Consider the following 22247-nt stretch of genomic DNA (forward strand, 5'->3'; position numbering starts at 1 on the left):
CCTCCTTGTCCTACCCATAATGAAGGTCTTGGCACTGGACGTCAGCCCTGCCCTTGGTCAGAGAACTGTAAAGAATCTGGGGTGAAACAACATTTCCCAGTAGGAGGTTAGTAATTAGAGGACTTAGATTAAGAAAAATGGTTTGAAAAACTGCAGCTTTAGAATTAAGGACACAAATCTGGGTGGATAAAGTGCAAAACGTATATGGGATCATTTGGCTCTGTAAGTTTTAGTATAGACTTCAGAAGCAGCATGTGTATGTAAAACCTGTATAGATCATTGGTCAGACTGCAGTTACAGTATTGTGGCAAGTTTCTGGACTCTAACTTTATGGTATTACAACCTTCACTAAAATAAAGAGATTTATGAAAATGAAAGTAGAAATTAGCACATGGGTAAAGTTTTATTTTCCATTAGAACATGGGTGAAGAGGCAAGAGGTCTGTAATTTTTCTTCTCATGGGGAAGATGAGAAAAATGTATGTGAAATAACTGCATAAAAGCCGGTTTCCATCACCAAATCACCCTTTATTTAGTAGTGCACAGTTCACTGCCTGTGGCCATCCAGCTTTGAGTGAGTCACCTGAACTGAGGAGATTCTCAACTTCTGTTTTTTTTTATCTCCCTGCACTACCACCATACAGTGGTAGTGTTTTTTTCCCCACAGCACCCGTGTGTGTGTGTAAGAGAGAGAGCGCGCATGCGTGTGCAGAACTCAATAAAAACACCATGTGCAAAATAATCCTAATCTCATGATTTTTTTGACATTATTGTCAACCGTATTTTGTACTGTTTAATAAACAGAAAGCAGCAGTTCACAAAAAAAAACTATGTACAGGGAATGGGCAGCAAAGCCAAACCCCACATCCCACTGTTCAACCAGTTTTCAGGGAGATGAGGACAAACCTCAAATCCCACTTTCATTTATCACAAATTTAACAGTAACAAACAAAGACAAGACAGTGCAATCAAATGAGAAACAGTGCATAAAACACAGACCCAATATAGCTGTAAAAAAGACACCTGAATCTCACGTTTATACTGGTCAGGTAGGCTTTACTGATTGGCCCAGGTTAACCCCAATCAAGGATCTCGTAGTCAGCAATGTCCACCTAGTTCCAATCACTACAGTATGTCAACAGCTGGAGTCAGTTACTAATGGATTTAAATTTAATCACTTTTTTAAAAAAACGGAGAGATTGGGATTTGTTTTTACTTAGAGGATTGCTTTACCCAACAAAGTGATGGAACCTGAACCTGTAGCATCTTATAGAAGGAAGATGTGAAATATTTTGAAAGATGAAGGGAATATGCAGAGGCTTTGGACAATCTTTTTGAAGGCAGGAACAGACACAATGTGCCTGTAAAATCTCATGATTCTGTAAGAAAACATTTTCAAGAAATTTGACAATGTGTTGAGAAGTATAAGGGTAATTCTCACTGAGGACATAAGGTAATAAATGGTATAGATGACGTCAAGGCAGAATACTAACTTCAATGTTTTGCTTTCAGAACGCTCAATATGTGACAAACATACAGTGATCAAATGTATTCATAGACATTAAGGGATATTTGAAATAAAAATGGGAAGTGCTAGAAAATACTTAATAGATCAGGTAGGTGGGAGATAAAGAAATGTTTGAATTCAGTAAACTTCAGCGTTTCCTCCAAAAACGATTGCTACTTCATTAGCTTCAATGCTCTTTGGGACATCTGTTGGTTGTGAGAGGTACTAAATAAATGCAAGTTTTTATTCTCTTCCATGAGAACTGAAAATCACAGCTGACATATTAAAGGGGAAGCTGGAGAAGAACATTAGATTTGATGCCCTACAGTGTGGAAACAGGCCCTTCGGCCCAACAAGTCCACACCGACCCTCCGAAGAGCAACCCACCCAAACCTATTCCACTACATTCACCCCTGACTAATGCACCTAATACTACGGGTAATTTAGCATAGCCAATTCACCTAACCTGCACATCTTTGGACTGTGGGAGGAAACTGGAGCACCTGGAGGAAATCCACGCAGACACAGGGAGAATGTGCAAACTCCACACAGACAGTTGCCTGAGGCAGGAATTGAACCCAGGTCTCTGGCTCTGTGAGGCAGCAGTGCTAACCACTGAGCCACCATGCTGCCCCACTTGAGGAGGGGCTATTTTGGCACTTTGGCAGTGTCCTTTCCTTTGAACCAGGAAAGCCCAGGTTTGAATTCCACCTGCTCCAGTGATGCATCATGACACATTTGAACAAATTGTTCAAGTAGTAGTGTCCCTACCACTAAGTCAGAGGGCCTGGGTTCAAGTCCCACCTGCCACACAGGAGTATCATAATGTGTCTGAACAGGGAAAATATCGAGGAAATACATGAGGGAAAAAGGAACAGGAGGATATGTTTGAAAGCAAAATATGAAAAACACTTAAGCACTTCCAATTTGCCTCTGAATTTTCTAACTCAACTGATGCTCTGATGAAGAGTAATGTAGAATTAAAATGCTATCTTGCTCTCTCTCTCTCTCTCCAGGGATGCTGCCTGACCCGCTGTGATTTCCAGCATTTTTTGTTTTCAGTACAGATTCCAGGATCTGCAGTAATTTGCTCCTTGAGGGTATGTTTTCAGGGTGGGATGAGGAGAGGGAGCCAGAAACCCACAGGGAGCATAAACATCAATGTGTTAGACCAAATGACCTGTTTCTGCACTGTAAGCTCGATCTACCTACAGTAAACAGAGTGCTAAGGAAAGAGATAACAGTGAGTAAGAGCAATGGGGAAGGTCAGTGACATAAAGCAACGATCACTAAACAACACAACAAATGATGGCACAAGGTAAGAATGAGGTTGGTGATGTTAGTGGAAGAAGTTGCAAAAAAGAATGACTAGTGTACCAGAACTGATAAGTTATACCTATATGAAAGACTGAACAAGTTGGGGATCTTGTGGAAAACGTGGCAAAGGTGACAATTTCCATGGAGACCCAAGGGTGAAGAATAACAACTGGTGTGTACTGATGCAGCATCCCCATGCACTCCTATTGGTTCTGGTGCAGCCATCCTACAGTATTTGATGCATAATGGGTAGTTGAATTGGAATATTCAGAGGTAAATTGGAAGTGCTTAAGTGTTTTGAGTGCTTATGTGCCTTTCACAATAAACACTTCACAATGATTTAATGTATTTCGATGAAAGCAGAAATGATTTTAAACGGCATTTGTCGTTGTTATGTAACAGAAATGGCCTCTCGAGTTGACAAAATGAGATGTCATTCTGATGTTTGCCCATAACCTGTGGGTGACCAGTTGCAGCTTTCTGGGGAAGGACCTCTTACATGTTTAATCCATGAAATATGCTAAATTTCACTATGTTTATGTCCAAAAGATTGACTTCAGTTCCATTTCTGTTTTCACAGTGGATAAATGTGAGGGTGGACTATGATTTTGAAAGAGATGGTTCTTCTGTTTCACCATCAAGGGATTAAAAAAACTGAAGAAAGCTTTGCATAAGTAAGCCCCAACTTTCAAACCCTTGAACTTAGGGAAAGGACTAGAAAATAGGATTTGTATGCAGCAAGTAGTGTCACAGGCGCAAGGGCCAAAACGGGCATCTCTGTTCACATTCCTACAATCTAATAGATGTTAACTAAAACAGTAGTTTAGAGCAAACAAAGCATGTTTTGAGAGGGGTGGAATTGAACTGCCAAGAAGGTAAGTTAGATACCTTTATGATTTTGATTAGATGATACTTGGAGTAGGTATGATGAACAGTCCTGGTTGCCATAGCATAGAAGGATGAAAAATGTGCTGGAAAAACACAGTAGGCCAGGCAGCATCCGAGGAGCAGGAGAATCGACGTTTCGGGCATAAGCCCTTCTTCAGGAATCAGGAAGGGCTTATGCCCGAAATGTCGGTTCTCCTGCTCCTCGGATGCTGCCTGGCCTGCTGTGTTTTTCTAGCACCACATTTTTCAACTCTGGTACTCCAGCATCTGCAGTCCTCACTTTATCCATAGCATAGAAGGATGTAGAAGCACTGGAGAACATTCAAAAAATGTTTTGGTACCAGCACTGAGAGGTTATCTCTGTCTGAAAGACTGAACAAGCCAGGGATCTGTTCTCTCGAAAAGAGACTTAAGAAGTGATGTGATAGAAGTCTTTAAAATTATAAATATGATCATAGAATCCCTATTTTGTGGAAGCAGGCCATTTAGCCCATCAAATCCACATTACCCTTCGAAGGCTATCCCACTTATACCTACCCTATCTCTGTAACTCTTCACTTGACATGGCTAATCCACTTGACCTGCACATCTTTAGACTGTGGGAAAAAAATGGAACATCTGAAGGAAACCCATGCAGACTTGGGGAGAATGTGCAAACTCCACACAGTCGCCCGAGGGTAGAATTGAACTTGGGTCCCTGGTGCAGTGAGGAAGTAGTGCTGAACACTGAGCCATCATGCCACCCCTAGGTTCATTAGGTTATTCATAGAAAAGATTTTTCTCAATGTTAAAGCAGGCTTGAGGCACTAAAAGACCTATTCCTATTTCCATGTTGGTGTGGGTAAGACCGGAACTAATATAAGACAATCACTCATACTTTCACAAGGGAATTCAAGAGAAACCTCTTTATCCAAAGATAGTGCAAATGTGGAACATGCTAGTGCAGGGATTGCTTGAGATAATTGGTGTAGATGCATTTATGGGGAGGCCAAACAAGAGAATAAAAAAGAAAGAGAACAAATATTACAGAGGACGACGTGCCGGATGTCTTGAAATGCATAAAGATGGATAAATCCCCAGGACCTGATCAGGTGAACTCTAGAATTCTGTAGGAAGATAGGGAAGTGATTGCTAGGCCCCTTGCTGAGATATTTGTATCATTGATAGTCATAGGTGAGGTGCCAGAAGACTGGAGGTTGGCTAATGTGGTACACTAAGAAGGGTGGTAAGGACAAGCTAGAGAGCCTGATGTCGGTGGTGGGCAAGTTGTTGGAGGGAATCCTGAGGGACAGGATGTACATGTATTTGGAAAGACAAGGACTGATTAGGATTAGTCAACATGGTTTTGGGCATGGGAAATCCTGTCACAACTTGATTGAGTTTTTTGAAGAAGTAACAAAGAGGATTGATGAGGGCAGAGCAGTAGATGTGATCTATATGGACTTTAGTAAGGCGTTTGACAAGGTTCCCCATGGGAGACTGGTTAGCAAGGTTAGATCTCATGGAATACAGGGAGAACTAGCCATTTGGATACAGAACTGGCTCAATGGTAGAAGACAGAGGGTGGCAGTGGAGGGTTGTATTTCAGACTGCTGGCCTGTGACCAATGGTATGCCGCAAGGATCGGTGCTGGGTCCACTACCTTTCGTCATTTATATAACTGATTTGGACGTCAACGTAGGAGGTATAATTAGTAAGTTTGCAGATGACACCAAAATTGGAGGTGTAGTGGACAGCAAAGGTTACCTCAGATTACAACAGGATCTTGATCAGATGGGCCAATGGAGTGAGGAGTAGCAAATGGAGTTTAATTCAGATAAATGTGAGGTGTTGCATTTTGGGAAAGCAAATCTTAGCAGAACTTATACACTTAACGGTAAGGTCCTAGGGAGTGTTGCTGAACAAAGAGACCTTGGAGCGCAGATTCATAGCTCCTTGAAAGTAGAGTCGCAGGTAGATAGGATAGTGAAGAAGGCATTTGGCATGCTTTCTTTTATTGGTCAGTGTATTGAGTATAGGATTGGGAGGTCATGTTGTGGCTGTACAGGACATTGGTAAGACCACTTTTGGAATGTCGCGTGCAATTCTGGTCTCTTTCCAACAGGAAGGATGTTGTGAAAAATGAAAGGGTTCAGAAAAGATTTACAAGGATGTTTCTGGGATTGGAGGGTTTGAGCTCCAGGGAGAGGCTGAACAGGCTGGGGCTGTTTTCCCTACAGTGTCGGAGGTTGTGGGGTGACCTTATAGAAGTTTATAAAGTCATGATGTGCAATAGATAGACAAGGCCTTTGTCTTGGGGTAGGGGAATCCAGGACTAGAGGGCATAGGTTTAGGGTGAGAGGGGCAAGATATAAAAGAGACCTAAGGGGCAACATTTCATGCAGAGGATGGTGCATGTATGGAATGAGCTGCCAGAGGAAGTGGTGGAGGCTGGTACAATTGCAATATTTAAAAGGCATCTGGATGGGTATATGAATAGGAAGGGTTTGGAGGGATATGGGCCAGGTGCTGGCAGGTGGGACTAGATTGGGTTGGGATATCTGGAAGGCATGGACAAGTTGGACTGAAGGGACTGTTTACATGCTGTATGGTTCTATGACTCTAAATATATTAAGATTAGACGGAGGTTGGGAGGCTTGTGTGGAGCACCAAAATATGTACTAAAAGACTTTGGGCTGAATCGCCGGTGTCTGTGTAAATTCGACACAAGTCTGTGTAAGAACATAAAAACCAGTAGGCCATTCAGCTCTTCAAGCCCGCTCCAACATTCAGAGACCTCGAGGCTGATATCCTATCTCAACATAATTTTCCTGCACTATCATCATATTCCTTGATGTTTGACATGTACAGAGATCTAGCAATCTCAATCTTAAATATGTTCAATGTCTGAGGTTTCCAGGGCAAAACATTTTAAAGATTCAGACTTTTCTCTCTGGAGAGGAGGAGGAAGAGAGGAGACCTGATCGAGGTGTACAAAATAATGAGAGGAATAGATAGAGTCAATAGCCAGAGACTTTTCCCCAGGGCAGGATTGATTAGCACGAGAAGTCATAGTTTGAAGATATTAGGAGGAAAGTGTAAAGGAGACGTCAGAGGTAGGTTCTTTACGCAGGGAGTTGTGAATGCATGGAATGCGTTACCAGCTGTGCTGGTGGAAGCAGAGTCGTTGGGGACAATTAAGTGACTGCTGGACATGCACATGTATAGCAGTGAGTTGTGGGGTTCGTAGGTTAAGTTACTAAATTTTTACATTAGGATTAAATCTCGGCACAACATCGTGGGCCAAAGGACCTGTTCTGTGCTGTTCTTTTCTATATTCTATGTTCTGTTCAGCATTAACTAGAGAGATGAATTTGTATAGGAGCAGTCATTGTGTAGGTCATGAACCTGATGGCTCTTTCAGTCCACATTCAATTGGATTTTTTTGTTATGAGTAAAGGAAGACTGAGAGAGTAGCAGCTTTGGGTGTGATGTGTAATCAAAGCAAATGTTTTTTTGACAACTATCTTAAGTACCTAAATATTTCACCTGCTTTTTGGAAACTTGGTCCCCTCCAGTGCTGATTCTGCATTTGCAAAGTCAGCATGTGAATCCACATGTGTGGCTGATGCATGCGGATGGAATAAGGCTGAGCAAAGATTCAGTTCATCTGAAATGCCACAGACCATACAGGGTTCAAAGCAGGGACTTTGTACATTGCCTGAACTTGTCCTCGGAAACCGGGCTGATTGCTATAGTGTCACATGGCTGGTAGCAAATTGGAGACATAGTCCTGTGGGAAATCTAATCCAACTCGGAAACAGTACAATCCATTACTGATCTACACAATGACAGTCTGAATACTCATTCACCTACAAGAGACCTTACCACAGATAGAGAAAAAAAATCATCTTGAATGTGATGGAGGCAGCCTGAAAGTCGGTGCCGTTGTTGTCAGGAATTGTTTTTTCTGAACATTATCAGTGTGTGTTCACTGCAAGGATGGAGAAGTATACGTGCTGTCTGTACTTAAAAATCCTTCTGTCAGAAAATTTCAGAGATGATGTTCAGTTGACCAGTCAGAGAAGGACTCCCTGCCACAACTTCCAAATCCATCTACACATCTACATTAAACAGAAATGCAAGGCACTGGCTGCAATCTTGTCTGAACATTTAGCGATCTTGGTATTCTGAGTTGAGTAGGAAAAAAAGTCTTAATAATGGTTGAGAATAATCAGGCCAGTTCCCCCATTATCTGACCTCTGTCTCTTCATGCACTGATGCCATGACTCAGTTAATCCTCTATCATTTGTTGTTTTATTTTCAGATGAGATTTGAAAGGATTCATTATCTTCTGAAGCTGCAATCAAAGATTGTAATTGGACCTGATCAGTACGAACTAGAGTGAGTCACTCTCAAAAGTAAAACTCAGATTTGAATTTCAAATCACTGTAATTTTAAGAATGGCTCAAGTTGGTGTTTAAAATGTCAGGGACAATATCTCAAGTCACCTTTCTTAGCTGTATTCCTAACCCTGACCTTCTACTCACCATATGGCATGTCTCTATAAAGGCACATTGACTCCGTGGTTAACACTGCTGCCTCAGGACTAGGGTTCGATTTCAGCCTCGGGTGTCTGTGTGGGTTTCCTCCAGGTGCCCCAGTTTCTTCCCACAGTCCCAAAATGTGCAGGCTAGGGTGGATTGGCTGTGCTAAATTGCTCATCGTGTCCAGGGATGTGTAGGCTAGGTGGGTGAGCCATTGGAAATACAGGCTTACAGGGATAAATTAGGGGGTGGGTCTGGGCGGGATGGTTTTCAGAGGGTCGGTGTGGGCTCGATGGGCCAAATGGCCTGCTTCCACACTGTAAGGATTCTATGATAACTGCTCAGGATGTTAAGTAAGTTCACACTGTGATTGAATTAGAATTTTTTGATCCATTCACGGGATGTAGGTGTCACTTGGAAGACTGATGCCAAATTTCTTTTGAAGTGGACAATTTCAGAGGGCAGTTAAGAGTCAACTACATTGTTGAGAGTCTGGAGTCACAAGTAGGACAGACCAGGTAAGGATGGCAGATTTCCTTCCCTGAAAGGCATAAAAACCAGCTAAGTTATTTAACAACAATTTCAATGCTTCCAATAAGCTAGAGTTGAATTAAAATTTCACCCTTTGCCATTGTGGGATTTTAACCCATGGCCCACCAGAACATTAGCCTAGAGGTCTGGATTATTACTCCAGAGACATTTCCAATACACCACTACCTTACCCTTAAATAGGGTTTTACATCTTACCACCCAAGCCATTCCCTACCTACATATTTGCCCCGACTTTCCCTATGCCATCATTTTAACACAGCATCCTGCTTACATGCCTACTTCCCTGTCCTTGGCATGCTGCGATGCTCCAGTGAATCACAGTGCAAACTGGAGGAACATCTCATCTTCACACTAGGCACTGTATAAATTTCATGACTTAGTATTGTGCTCCACACCTTCAGATTGTGAACCCACTCCCATTCCTTCCCTTTCAGCCTTACTTGTTACATTCTCTGTCACCATGTCCAGTCTCCCCTCCCCTCATCCCAGTGGGACTGTCTGTTCTTTCCTGTTTGGCACTTAGACACACCACTGTTCTGCCATTCTCACATTCGATTTGCTTAATTGGCACGATCACCATCCTTTCTCCCCCCTGCACTTCACCCTCACACGCTATTGCATAAATGCTGCCCTCTCCACACTTAGTGTCAGCTCTGATGACGAGTCATCTGCACTGGAAATGTTAGCTTGCTCTCTCTCCATGGACGCTGCCTGACCCACTGTGATTTGCAGTATTTTTTGTTTTCAGTACATATCTGCCTCTAGACGAAAGTGAGGACTGCAGATGCTGGAGATGAGTCAAGAATGCGGTGCTGGAAAAGCACAGCAGGTCAGGCAGCATCCCAGGAGCAGGAGAATCGACGTTTCAGGCAAAAGCCATTAATCAGGATACATATTTGCCTCTGTCATTTTAAAACTCTAATTGAGTTGTGTCACTAATGTCATTATAATTCCTTCATTACAGTAGTGACCACAATTCAGAAGGTGCTTATATGGCTGTAAAGCATTTAGAGACAACCTGAGTTTTTGAACGATGTTGTACAAGTACAAATATTCCCTTCAACTTTTCCATCTCACCCTCTGCGGTGAGCTTTCACCAACTTGATTTGAATCTTTTCCCAAGAGGACATAGAACAGTACAGCACAGAACAGGCCCTTCATCCCACAATGTTGTGCCGACCACTGATCCTCATGTATACACCCTCAAATTTCTGTGACCATATGCATGTCCAGCAGTCTCTTAAATGTCCCCAATGACCTTGCTTCCACAACTGCTGCTGGCAACGCATTCCATGCTCTCACAACTCTCTGTGAAAAGAACCCGCCTCTGACATCCCCTCTATACTTTCCTCCAACCAGCTCAAAACTATGACCCCTCGTGTTAGCCATTTCTGCCCTGGGAAATAGTCTCTGGCTATCAACTCCATCTATGCCTCTCATTATCTTGTATACCTCAATTAGGTCCCTTCTCCTCTTCCTTTTCTCCAATGAAGAATGTCCGAGCTCAGTCAACCTCTCTTCATAAGATAAGCCCTCCAGTCCAGGCAGCATCCTGGTAAACCTCCTCTGAACCCTCTCCAAAGCATCCACATCTTTCCTATAATAGGGCGACCAGAACTGGACGCAGTATTCCAAGTGCGGTCTAACCAAAGTTTTATACAGCTGCAACAAGATCTCACGACTCTTAAACTCAATCCCCCTGTTAATGAAAGCCAAAACACCATATGCTTTCTTAACAACCCTGTCCACTTGGGTGGCCATTTTAAGGGATCTATGTACCTGCACACCAAGATCCCTCTGTTCCTCCACTCTGCCAAGAATCCTATCCTTAATCCTGTACTCAGCTTTCAAATTCGACCTTCCAAAATGCATCACCTCGCATTTATCCAGGTTGAACTCCATCTGCCATCTCTCAGCCCATCTCTGCATCCTATCAATGTCCCGCTGCAGCCTACAACAGCCCTCTATACTGTCAACGACATCTCCAACCTTTGTGTCGTCTGCAAACTTGCTGACCCATCCTTCAATCCCCTCATCCAAGTCATTAATAAAAATTACAAACAGTAGAGGCCCAAGGACAGAGCCCTGTGGAACACCACTCACCACTGACTTCCAGGCAGAATATTTTCCTTCTACTACCACTCGCTGTCTTCTTTTGGCCAGCCAATTCTGTATCCAGACAGCTAAGTTTCCCTGTATTCCATTCCTCCTGACCTTTTGAATGAGCCTACCATGGGGAACCTTATCAAATGCCTTGTTGAAGTCCATATACACCACAACCACAGCTCGACCCTCATCAACCTTTCTAGTCACACCCTCAAAGAACTCGATAAGGATTGTGAGGCATGACCTGCCCCTCACAAAGCCGTGTTGACTGCATTTAATCAAGCCATGCTCTTCCAGATGGTCTTAAATCCTATCCCTCAGAATCCTTTCTAACACCTTGCAGACAACAGACATGAGGCTTACTGGTCTGTACTTGCCGGGGATTTCCCTATTTCCTTTCTTGAAGAGAGGAATTACATTTGCCTCTCTCCAGTCCTCAGGTACGACTCCAGTGGAGAGCGAGGATGTAAAGATCTTCGCAAGTGGCGAAGCAATCGCATTTCTCGTTTCCCAAAACAGCCGAGGACAAATCTAGTCCAGGCCTGGAGACTTGTCAATCTTAATGTTTGACAAAGTTTTCAGCACATCAGCTTCCTCTGTCTCTATCCATTCCAGCATGCACACCTGCTCTTCAAAGGTTTCATTCACTACAAAGTTTGTTTCTTTCGTAAAAAGACAGAAGCAAAAAACTCATTTAGGGCTTCCCCTACTTCCTCAGACTCCACACACAAGTTCTGGATCAGTGGTGCTGGAAGAGCACAGCAATTCAGGCAGCATCCAACGAGCAGCGAAATCGACGTTTCGGGCAAAAGCCCTTCATCAGGAATAAAGGCAGTGAGCCTGAAGCGGGGAGAGATAAGCTAGAGGAGGGTGGGGGTGGGGAGAAAGTAGCATAGAGTACAATGGGTGAGTGGGGGAGGGGATGAAGGTGATAGGTCAGGGAGGAGAAGGTGGAGTGGATAGGTGGAAAAGGAGCTAGGCAGGTCAGACAAATCCGGACAAGTCAAGGGGACAATGCGGAGCTGGAAGTTTGAAACTAGGATGAGGTGGGGGAAGGGGAAATGAGGAAGCTGTTGAAGTCCACATTGATGCCCTGGGGTTGAAGTGTTCCGAGGCGGAAGATGAGGCCTTCTTCCTCCAGGCGTCTGGTGGTGAGGGAGCGGCGGTGAAGGAGGCCCAGGACCTCCACACACAAGTTCCCTATGCTATCCCTGATCAGCCCTACTCTTTCTTTGACCATTCTCTTATTCCTCACTTAAGTGTAAAATGCCTTTGTGTTCTCCCCCAATCCGTTCTGCCAAGCCTTTCTCGTGCCCCCTCCTGGCTCTCCTCAGACCATTTTTGAGCTCCTTCCTCGCCTGCCTGTAATCCTCTAGAGCTGAGCTTGACCCTACCTTCCTCCACCTTATGTAAGCTACCTTCTTCCTTTTGACGAGATGCTCCACCGCTCTCGTCATCCAAGGTTCCTTTATCTTACCCCTTCTTGCCTGTCTCAGAGGGACATATTTATTCATCATTCGCAACAACTGTTCCTTAAACAGTCTCCACATGTTTATAGTACCTTTACCATGGAACAATTGCTCCCAGTCCATGCTTCCTAACTCATGTCTAATCGCATCATAGTTTCCTCTTCCCCAATTAAATATCCTCCCACTTTGCCTAATCCAACCCTTCTCCATAGCTATGTAGAATGTGAGGCAGTTGTGGTCACTATCACCAAAATGCTCTCCCACACAAGATCTGATACCTGTCCCGGCTTGTTTCCGAGCACCAAGTCTAGAGTGGCCTCTCCCCTCGTCGGCCTGTCAACGTACTGAGTTAGGAAACCCTCCTGAACACACCTTGCAAAAACAGCTCCATTCAAATCTTCTGCTCGAAGGAGGTTCCAATCAATATTGGGAAAGTTAAAGTCACCCATTACAACAACCCTACTCCGTCCACACTTTTCCAATATCTGCCGACCTATGCTTTCTTCAATCTCCCTGCTGCTATTGGGAGGCCTGTAGTAAACCCCTAACGAGGTGACTGCTCCCTTGCTGTTCCTAATTTCCACCCATACTGACTCGGTAGGCAGATCTTCCTCGACAATGGAAGCTTCTGTAGTTGTGATACCCTCTCTGATTAGTAGTGCTACACCTTCTCCTCTTTTTTCCCCCCCCCTCCCTATTCTTTTTAAATGCTCTATGATCAGATCCATGGTCAAGCCAATTGCATTTGATTGGATTTAGAGAAATCTACTGTTATTGATAAGGTGAGGGTTGAGTAGTGGGATCTTGAGAACAGCAGGTCAAGGATAACAAATCATTACAGTTGATTTAATGCCGGACGTAAAGTTGAATTGGTTCTCGCTTGATTTATCAATGTTTTAAAAGTGTTTTAACACAAGAAATAAAACATCAGTTGACCTCATAAGAATGCAACTTTTTCATCCTTGCATGAAACAGATTCTCTGAAAGGTTAATTTCTATATTCCAAATGGAGCTATGAAATCCTTTTATGTATCTTACTTTCTCTTAAAATGTTTGAACCTTTCACCTCTTTCAGTCTTTCTCTCCTTTTACAATCCACCAGCTTTCAAAGCCCAGACTTGGCATCACCGTAGCTCTACTTCCTGATTTACTCAGGCATCTGTTCAGCTTTTCAATCTTGATTTCTGATCATCATCTAAAAGCTCAGACCTCCACTTTTTACAATTTAAAAAAAAAGTATTATAGTGTTTTAAGCACGAAAAGTCCCCTCATTTCAACTCGTCCGTGCCGACCAGATATCTGAACTTAATCTAGTCCCATTTGACAGCATTTGGCCCATATCCCTCTAAACCCTTCCTGTTTATGTACCCCATCCAGATGTGTTTTAAATGTTGTCATTGTACCAGCCTCCACCACTTCCTCTGGCAGCTCGTTCCAGACACGCACCATGAAAAAGTTGCCCCTTAGGGCCTTTTAAATCTTTCCCCTCTTACCTTAAACCTATGCCCTCTAGTTCTGGACTCCTCCACCCCAGGGAAAAGACCTTGGCTATTCATCCTATCCGTGCCCCTCATGATTTTATAAACCTCTATAAGATCACCCCTCAACCTCTGACACTCCAGGGAAAACAGCCCCAGCCTCTCCTTATAGCTCAAACCCTCCAACCCTGGCAACATCCTTGTAAATCTTTTTTGAAGCCTCTCAAGTTTCACAACATTTTTCCTATAGCAGGGAGACCAGAATTGAATGCAGTATTTCAAAAGTGGTCTAACCAATGTCCTGTACAGCCACAACAGGACCTCCCAACTCCTGTACTCAATGCTCTGACCAATAAAGGAAAGCATACCAAATGCCTTCTTCACTATCCTATCTACCTGCAACTCCACTTTCAAGGAGCTATGAACCTGCAGTCGAAGGTCTCTTTGTTCAGCAACATTTAGTGTATAAGTCCTGCACTGATTTGCTTTTCCAAAATGCAGCATCTCACATTTACCTAATTTAAATTCCATGTGCCACTTCTCAGCCTATTGGCCCATCTGATCAAGATTCTGTTGTTCTCTGAGGTAACCTTCTTTGATGTCCACTACACCTCCAATTTTGGTGTCATCTGCCAACTTACTAATCACACGTCTTATAAATGGTTTGGATGTGAATATATAAATGATGAAAAGCAGTGGACTCAGCTCCGATCCTTGTGGCACACCACTGGTCACAGGCCTCGAGTCTGAAGAGCACCCTTCCATCACCACTCTCTTCTACCTTTGAGTCTGTTCTGTATCCAAATGGCTAGTTTTCCCTGAATCCTATGTGATCTAACCTCGATAACCAATCTACCATGAGAAACCTTGTTGAATGCCTTACTGAAGTCCACATTGATCACGTCCACCACTCTGCCATCATCAATCCTCTTTGTTACTTCTTCAAAAAAACTCAAGTTAGTGATACAGGATTTCCCACGCACAAAGCCATGTTGACTATCCCTAATCATTCCTTGCCTTTCCAAATACATGTACATCCTGTCCCTCAGGATTCCCTCCAACAACTTGCCCACCACTGATCAGGCTCACCGGTCTAATGTTACCTGGCTTTTTCTTCCCACCTTTCTTTAAATAGTGGCTTACCATGATTAGCAAATAAATTACAGCCCTGGGAGGAATCTAATACTGACGAGAGCCAGAGATTGAGAGATGCAAGGAGAGTCAGTTCTTGGGAACTACGTAATGCATAACTGAGACTGTTATTAATCACATAAAGAACAGAAACAAAATCTGAACAATAAATTGCAGACACCCAAATGGAGACTGTGAGATTTAAGTCGTCATCATCATTAATATTACACAGTCAAACCTGTAATATATTTATTCACTGATTAACGAGCATGCACAAACATTTGGCAAATGCATTGCAGTAATTTAGAAGGACCAAGGTTTTTTCAAATCAATGCCAGCTGGCAGGATTGGAGTCCCTTTCTTTACCTGAAAAGAAATGAAGGTGGAACATTGTCAATTCAGATACTGCTGGCCATTAATGTTTGTCACAAAATTAGCTCCAAGGGGATGGTTGTATTGTCCTATAGCAGTCATGAAGGCTTATAGCATGGGAACAGGCCCTTCAGCCCAACTTGTCCAAAGCCACCCAGTTTTCACAATTAGTCTAGTCCATTTGCCTGCATTTGGTCTATTTCCCTCCATACCTATCCCATCCATGTACTGGTCCAAACGTTTCTTAAATGACAAAACTGTACTCGTCTCCACTACTACCTCTGTCAGCTCGTTCCAGACACTCACCACCTTCTGTGTGAAACAAGTGTCCCTCTGGACCCATTTGTATCTCTCCCCTCTCACCTTAAACCGACACCCTCTAGTTTTAGACTCCTCTATCATGGGGAAAAGCTATTGGCTACCTACCTTGTCTATGCCCTTCATAATTTTATATACCTCTATAAGGTCACCTCTCAGTCTCCTACACTCCAGAGAAAAAAGTCCCAGCCTTTCCTTATAACTCAAACCTTCCAGTCCAGGTACCATCCTAATAAACCTTTTCTGTATTTTTTCTATTCTAACTATATCCTTTCTATCGTAGGACAATCAGAACTGTACGCACTATTCCAAATGTGGCCTTACCAATGTCTTGTACAGCTGCAATAAGACGTCCCAACTCAATGCTCTGACCAATGAAAGCAGTCATACAGAAAGCCTTCTTCATCACCCTGTCTATTTGTGTACACAGTGTCCAATGAGGTGACACTTGCTAAAGCACCACTATGAGCAATTAGAGGTGACCTGTACAATTTAAGATTCCTGTTCTCACTTGGATTTAGTAGCACAAAGAGAAGGAACAGGAATCGGCTTCCAAATGATAACCCTGAGATAGAAGATAGTAGCCAAATCTGTAGTGGACTGGATAATCTTCTCTGAAATGGGTAGGTCCAAAGAACTGCCAACCAGCTCATTCATGAATGCTGAACTTCCCAATGGTTTAACTCCAGAAGTACCCCTACTGCACAGTTGGAGGGGTAAGGATATCCTTAAGCTTTGAAAGACGTTTATTCCTAGGTGTATCTGGACTTTGAGTAAATTAGCAATATATCTCTGAGAACACTGCTCCAGAGAATGGTGACCGACTGGGAAATGCTGATATACAAAGGGACCTGACTATCCTTGAACACCAGTCACTATGCAGTAATGAACGCAAATGATATGTTGGCCTTCTTTGCAAGAGATTGGGCAGCACGGTGGCTGAGTGGTTAGCACTGCTGCGTTACAGTGCCATGGACTCAGGTTCGATTCCAGCTTCGGTGACTGTCTGTGTGAAGGTTGCACATCCTCCCTTGTGTCTGTGTGGGTTTTCTCCGGGTACTCTGGCTTCCTACCACAGTCCAACTGTGTGCAGGTTGGTGTAGATTGGCCATGCTAGGTTGCCCATACTGACCAGGAATGTGCAGGCTAGGTGGATTAGGCAAGATAAATGCAGGGTTACAGGGATGGGGTGGATCTGGAGGGTCGGTGTGGACTCAGTGGATCCCACTGTAGGGATTTTATGAAGAGCAAAGACACTACAGCTATACAGAGCCTTCATGAGACTATACCTTGAGTATTTTATGTAGCTTTGCTCTCTTTACCTAAGATACACTAAGAGGATCAGTCATGATCATGTTGAACGGTAGAGCTGGCTTAATGGCCGAGTACTGCGCTCCATTCCATCTTGTGTTTGTACTAACAGAAATTTCCCTTGTGTGAAGTGGAGGCAGAGTCATGAATTTGTGATTCCTGTGGAGAGTGACGGCAGGGGGGGAAGGGCTGGTCTCAGCCTCAGTCTGACAGACTTGATTAAATTATTGTCACATGTACCTCAATACAATGAAAAGTTTTATTGTACGTGCAGTACAGGCAGATCATACCATACAAGGTGCATCAGGGTAATAGAACAGAGTGACAAATACAATGTTACCGCTGCAAAGAAGGTGCATTAAAAATAAGGTCAACATTAGATTTGAAATTTGAGATGTCCATTCAGAAGTCTGATAACAGCAAGGAAGAAACTGTTGTTGAACCTATTGGTACGTGTGTTCAAGCTTTTCTATCTTCTCCCTGATGGAAGAGGTTATAAGAAGAGGTTAGTGGGTGGCACGGTGGCACAGTGGTTAGCACTGCTGCCTCACAGCGCCAGAGACCCGGGTTCAATTCCCGCCTCAGGCGACTGACTGTGTGGAGTTTGCACGTTCTCCCCATGTCTGCGTGGGTTTCCTCCGGGTGCTCCGGTTTCCTCCCACAGTCCAAAGATGTGCAGGTCAGGTGAATTGGCCATGCTAAATTGCCCGTAGTATTAGGTAAGGGGTAAATGTAGGAGTATGGGTGGGTTGCGCTTCGGCGGGGCGGTGTGGACTTGTTGGGCCGAAGGGCCTGTTTCTACACTGTAAGTAATCTAATCTAATCTAAAAAAGAAATTATAACCGGGGTGGGAGAGGTCTTTGATGTTGGCTGCCTTCCCGAGACAGTGGGAAGTGTAGGTGGAGTCAATGGATGGAAGGCTGAGTTGTGTGATGGACTGGGCTGTGTTCATAACTCCGTAGTTTCTTAATCCTGGGCAGGGCAGTTGCCATACCAACCCATGATGGATGCAGAGAGAATGCTTCTATAAAAGTTGGTGAGGCTCCTTATAGACATGCCAAACTTCCTTATCCTCCTGATGAAGAGGTGTTGTGCCTTCTTGACTGTCGCATCAATGTGCGTGGACCAGGACACACTGTTGGTGATCGTCACACCTAGAAAGTTGATGTTCTTCTCCCTCTCCACCTCAGCTGCATTGATATGCCCTTCTCCTTGATTCCTGAAGTCAATGATCAGCTCTTTGGTTTTGCTGGCATTGAGGGACAGGTTGTTATCTTTGCACCACGTCACTAAGCATTTCCTTGTATTTTCTGAAGAGTTCCTACACTAAGCACCACAAAGACATAGTACCCCAGCAAGCGATGGGAAGAAAATAAAAAGGGCAACTTCTTGAGAGGGAGTCGAGTGGAAATAATGTTTGAATCATATTACTAAAAGACTGTGTGAAACAGAATAGCAGTAATGAAATGTCATTTACATTATGATTTATAGTATTGAGGAAAAGGCCAAACTTCTGTTTCATCAATTAAGCTGTCTCACGTATGACAAATTGACAACTCCCCTATGAATAATTTAAAATGACCTGTAATGAACATTTTGGACAACATTAACAATGACAGCAGGAGACATGAGGCTAATTAATAATGGTGTGATGTTACTGACGTATACAATACAAACAACAACACCTCATGTTTACATAGCATCTAAAAGGTGCCATCAGATAAAAGCCGAGTCAGAGAAGGGGCAGCGGATGTTTTTAACTTAAAAATTTTTGTGGTACTCCATGAAATTATGCCAAACTCTTCAGGCAAGATGCGAAAACTTTAAAAGTTTGGAGAAAAGACTTGTTAAAATGGTTCCAGGAATAAGGGACTACACTTAACACGGATCTTGGAATCCCTGCAGTGCAGAAAGAGGCCATTTGGCCCATTGGGGCTACACCAACCCTCCAAAAAGCTCCCAACCAGACCCCCCCCCCCCCCACCCCCCACAATTCCCATGGCTAACCCACACATCCTTGGACAGTATGGGACAATTTAGCATGGCCAATCCACTCTAATCTGCACATCATTGATTGTGGGAGGAAACCGGAGCACCCGGAGGAAACCCCACGCAGACATCCGAGGGTGGAATTGGACGTGGGTCCCTGGTGCTGTGAGGCAGCAGTGCTAACCACCATGCATTCCCTATACTTCTGGCTTTAGCTGAAATCTTACCAATTTAAGGAGGTAGACAGGGATTTAGTGCTATCTGTGAGAAGGCAATTTCTGGGACAATCAACTCACAACCCGCACCACTAAGAAAGCTTGCCAAGCACCAGGAGCCTTGACTCAGAAGTTCAATCAGAAACTGGCAAACATTGGGAGCTGGATGCACTGGTGAGCAGGTAATTATTTTGGCAGCAATTGCAAGTTGAGGTCAGAGGCAAAGGACTTGGGTGTAGCTTCCTGCAGACCCCTCCTTGCACTCTGACCTTGCTCCAGATTAGAACATAAGAACTAGGAGCAGGAGTAGGCCGTCTGGCCCTTCGAGCCTGCTCTGCCACTCAATAAGATCATGGCTGATCTTTTTATGGACTCAGCTCCACTTAACCCGAATTTTCACCATATCGCTTAATTAATTTTTTTTCAAAAAGATATCTACCTTAGATTTAAAAGCAACTACTGAAGTAGTGTCAACTACATCCCTAGGCAACAAATTCCATAGGTTAACAACCCTTTGGGTGAAGAAGTTCATTCTCAATTCAGTTCTAAACCTGCTTCCTCTAATCTTGAGGCCATACCCTCTTGTCCTTGTCTCACCTACCAGTGGAAACATCCTATTTCTACTTTATCGATTCCCTTTATATGTTTCTATAAGATTCCGCCCCTCTTCTGAATTCCAATGGATACAATCCCAATCTACTCAGCCTCTCCTCAGAAGCCGACCCCCTCGACTCCAGAATCAACCTAGTGAAGCTCCTCTGCACCCCCTCCAGTGCCAGTACATTCTTTCTGAAGTAAAGAGACCAAATCTGCACACAGTAATCCAGGGCAAATTGGATTGCCTTGGTTTACCAGTTGGGAAGTCAGCCACTTTTCATCTTTCCTGTAAAGGCAGGCAATTGGGCCAGTGGCAAGTTGAGGTCCTTAAGTGACCATTGGTTGACCAGTTAAGGACCTTGGGTAGCACATTATGATGTTCGCACGTGGACCTTCTTGTGCAGGGTTTAATTTCTGAAGTGGCAAGAAAGGAACGAGTATCCCCTTGCCCCCATGGACAGCTCGCTGAATTATTGCCCTTTGCACCACCTCCAGGAAGGGGAGAGTCGCTCTCTAACTGCTTTCTGAAAGTAACTCCCTTAGTAATCAAAGGCAAAAAGTTAATATCAAATATATGAATAATGAACACATCTAATAAGGGATTCTAACAGTGTGATCAAAAACTTGGTTGGGATGCATTTTTAGGAGGAAAGGGATATGGAGTATTTGGGACAGAAATACCCAAACATGATGCATCAATGGCCAAAGACTTGACCATGGATGATGAGACAATGGGATTCACCGTCCACAAGAGAATCTGACGAATAGGGCATTCTGGATCAATGGGGAGGAGGTTCATAAGGCTGCATTAGGTTAACATCGGTACGCAGTGAGGTCAGAGGTCTACTTGGCAATAACAGATTCCAAATTGATGCACTGCAGATCTTGATTTCATTGTAGCTCATTAAAGACAGAAGTGATAAGTTGCAGTGAAAGGCACGCCTTGAGCTTGTGCCACGTTACCTGGATCCTTTATGAATTCCATAATGGGGGTGGGTGGAAGAATTTTGGTGCTTTTGTAGACAAGAAAACAGAAAGGGTCCATAGCTCCCTGGAAGTGACCACACAAGTAGATAAGGTGGTCAAAAAGGCATATGGCATGTTTGCCTTTCTTGGTCAAGGCACTAAGTACAAGAGTCAGGATGTTAAGTTGCAGCTTTATAAGACTTTGGCTCAATTCTGGTCACCACACTACAGGAAGAATGTGAAGGCTTCAGAGCAGGTACAGAAGTATAAAAGGCTGCTGCCTGGATTACAGGATATGAACTATGAAGGAGAGGCTGGACAAACGAGGGTTGTTTTCTGTGGAGGCTGAGGAAAGACCTGATAGAAGTCAATAAAATTAAGAGAGTCACAGATAGGGTTGAGTCAGAATCTTCTGCCCCAGAGTTGAAATGTTTAAAACTCAGAGGCATGCATTTAAGGCTAGAGGGGGAAATTCGAAGGAGTTATGAGGGGGCAAGTTTTTTTTACACAGAGAGTGGTAGGAGTGTGGAACGTGCTGCCAGGGGTAGTGGTGGGTCAGATATGATTAGGGGTGTTTAAGGAGTTTTTAGATAAACATATGAATATGCAAGGAATGAAGGGATATGGATCATGGACAGGCAGATAGGATAAATTAATTTGGGGTCATGTTCAGCACAATATCGTGGGCCAAAGGGTCTGTTCCTGTGCTGTACTGTTTGATGTACCACTTACATCTATCTATCTTGAGAATGAGACTGTCACCTTATAACCAATGTCAATTAGCGTGTCCTCAAATTCCTATCATTTGTGCTCTGATGAAGCGTGTTTACTTCTTTTTCTTACTGTTCACTGCTAAACAACATTACTGTTTTCATTACCAACTTACACCTGCCAAACCTCCTCATTGCTGCAGGCTTAACAGCAGAGAGAAAGAGAGAGAGGGGTGGGGGGAACCGTTCAGGCTATCCATGATTGAAATGATAGTCCAGACACTAGCCAATATCCATCTCATTGCTCTACCATCTGATCCTTTTACAAACTTTCTTTTTAAAACGATCATTCAAAACAAAAATTTGACAATTAAACTCCATTAACAAATGAAACATTTAATGGGATCGACATAACAGCCGTGAGCATTAGTCAATTTCTGCAACGTGTTTGAAAACAAGACATATTTGTTAGGTCCCCGGTTAAGGGGAGGGGTGAGTGTTGGATAGCAAGGCGACTGCAAAGTAATTTACTGTGGCTTGTGGGCATTTTTATAATTTCTCTACATATTTTCAGTGTTATTCTTAATGAACTTCTTCAGGGTTGCTATTTAGCTGAAACTGCCGTTGACTCCGTGGATGTTCTGATTAAATTCAACTGCTTAAAATTAGGGCTGTGATGGATACAGTGATGCAGAAGGAATAAAAATTCCACTTGACCCTGAGCACAATCAAATGAGCATTAATTGCAAATATGTTTTATGCAGTCATCTTTGCATTTTTATATTTCTTTGCCTGG

The 22247-nt window shown here is 43.5% G+C and overlaps 1 protein-coding gene across 6 annotated transcripts in view; it reads right to left on the reverse strand.

The window, feature by feature from the left end:
- Nucleotides 1-22247, reverse strand: part of LOC122543855 (RNA-binding protein 4B-like) — a 103755-nt gene that overhangs the window by 13122 nt on the left and 68386 nt on the right. For 2 of the 6 annotated variants that reach the window (XR_015754631.1, XR_015754628.1), the window contains exon 6: nt 15181-15339. The exons of 1 other annotated variant lie outside the window; for it this stretch is intronic. The gene's annotated coding sequence lies outside the window, so the exon portion shown is untranslated. Of the gene's footprint in view, nt 1-15180; nt 15340-15365; nt 17455-22247 lie in introns of those variants that run through there. 3 more of the 6 variants (XR_015754626.1, XR_015754629.1, XR_015754624.1) reach the window with 3 other exon arrangements.

This window comes from Chiloscyllium plagiosum, unplaced genomic scaffold (genome assembly GCF_037043375.1).
Source record: "Chiloscyllium plagiosum isolate Xiang-an unplaced genomic scaffold, Cpla_swu_hap1 HiC_scaffold_46, whole genome shotgun sequence".
In the NCBI taxonomy this organism is placed as follows: domain Eukaryota; kingdom Metazoa; phylum Chordata; class Chondrichthyes; order Orectolobiformes; family Hemiscylliidae; genus Chiloscyllium; species Chiloscyllium plagiosum.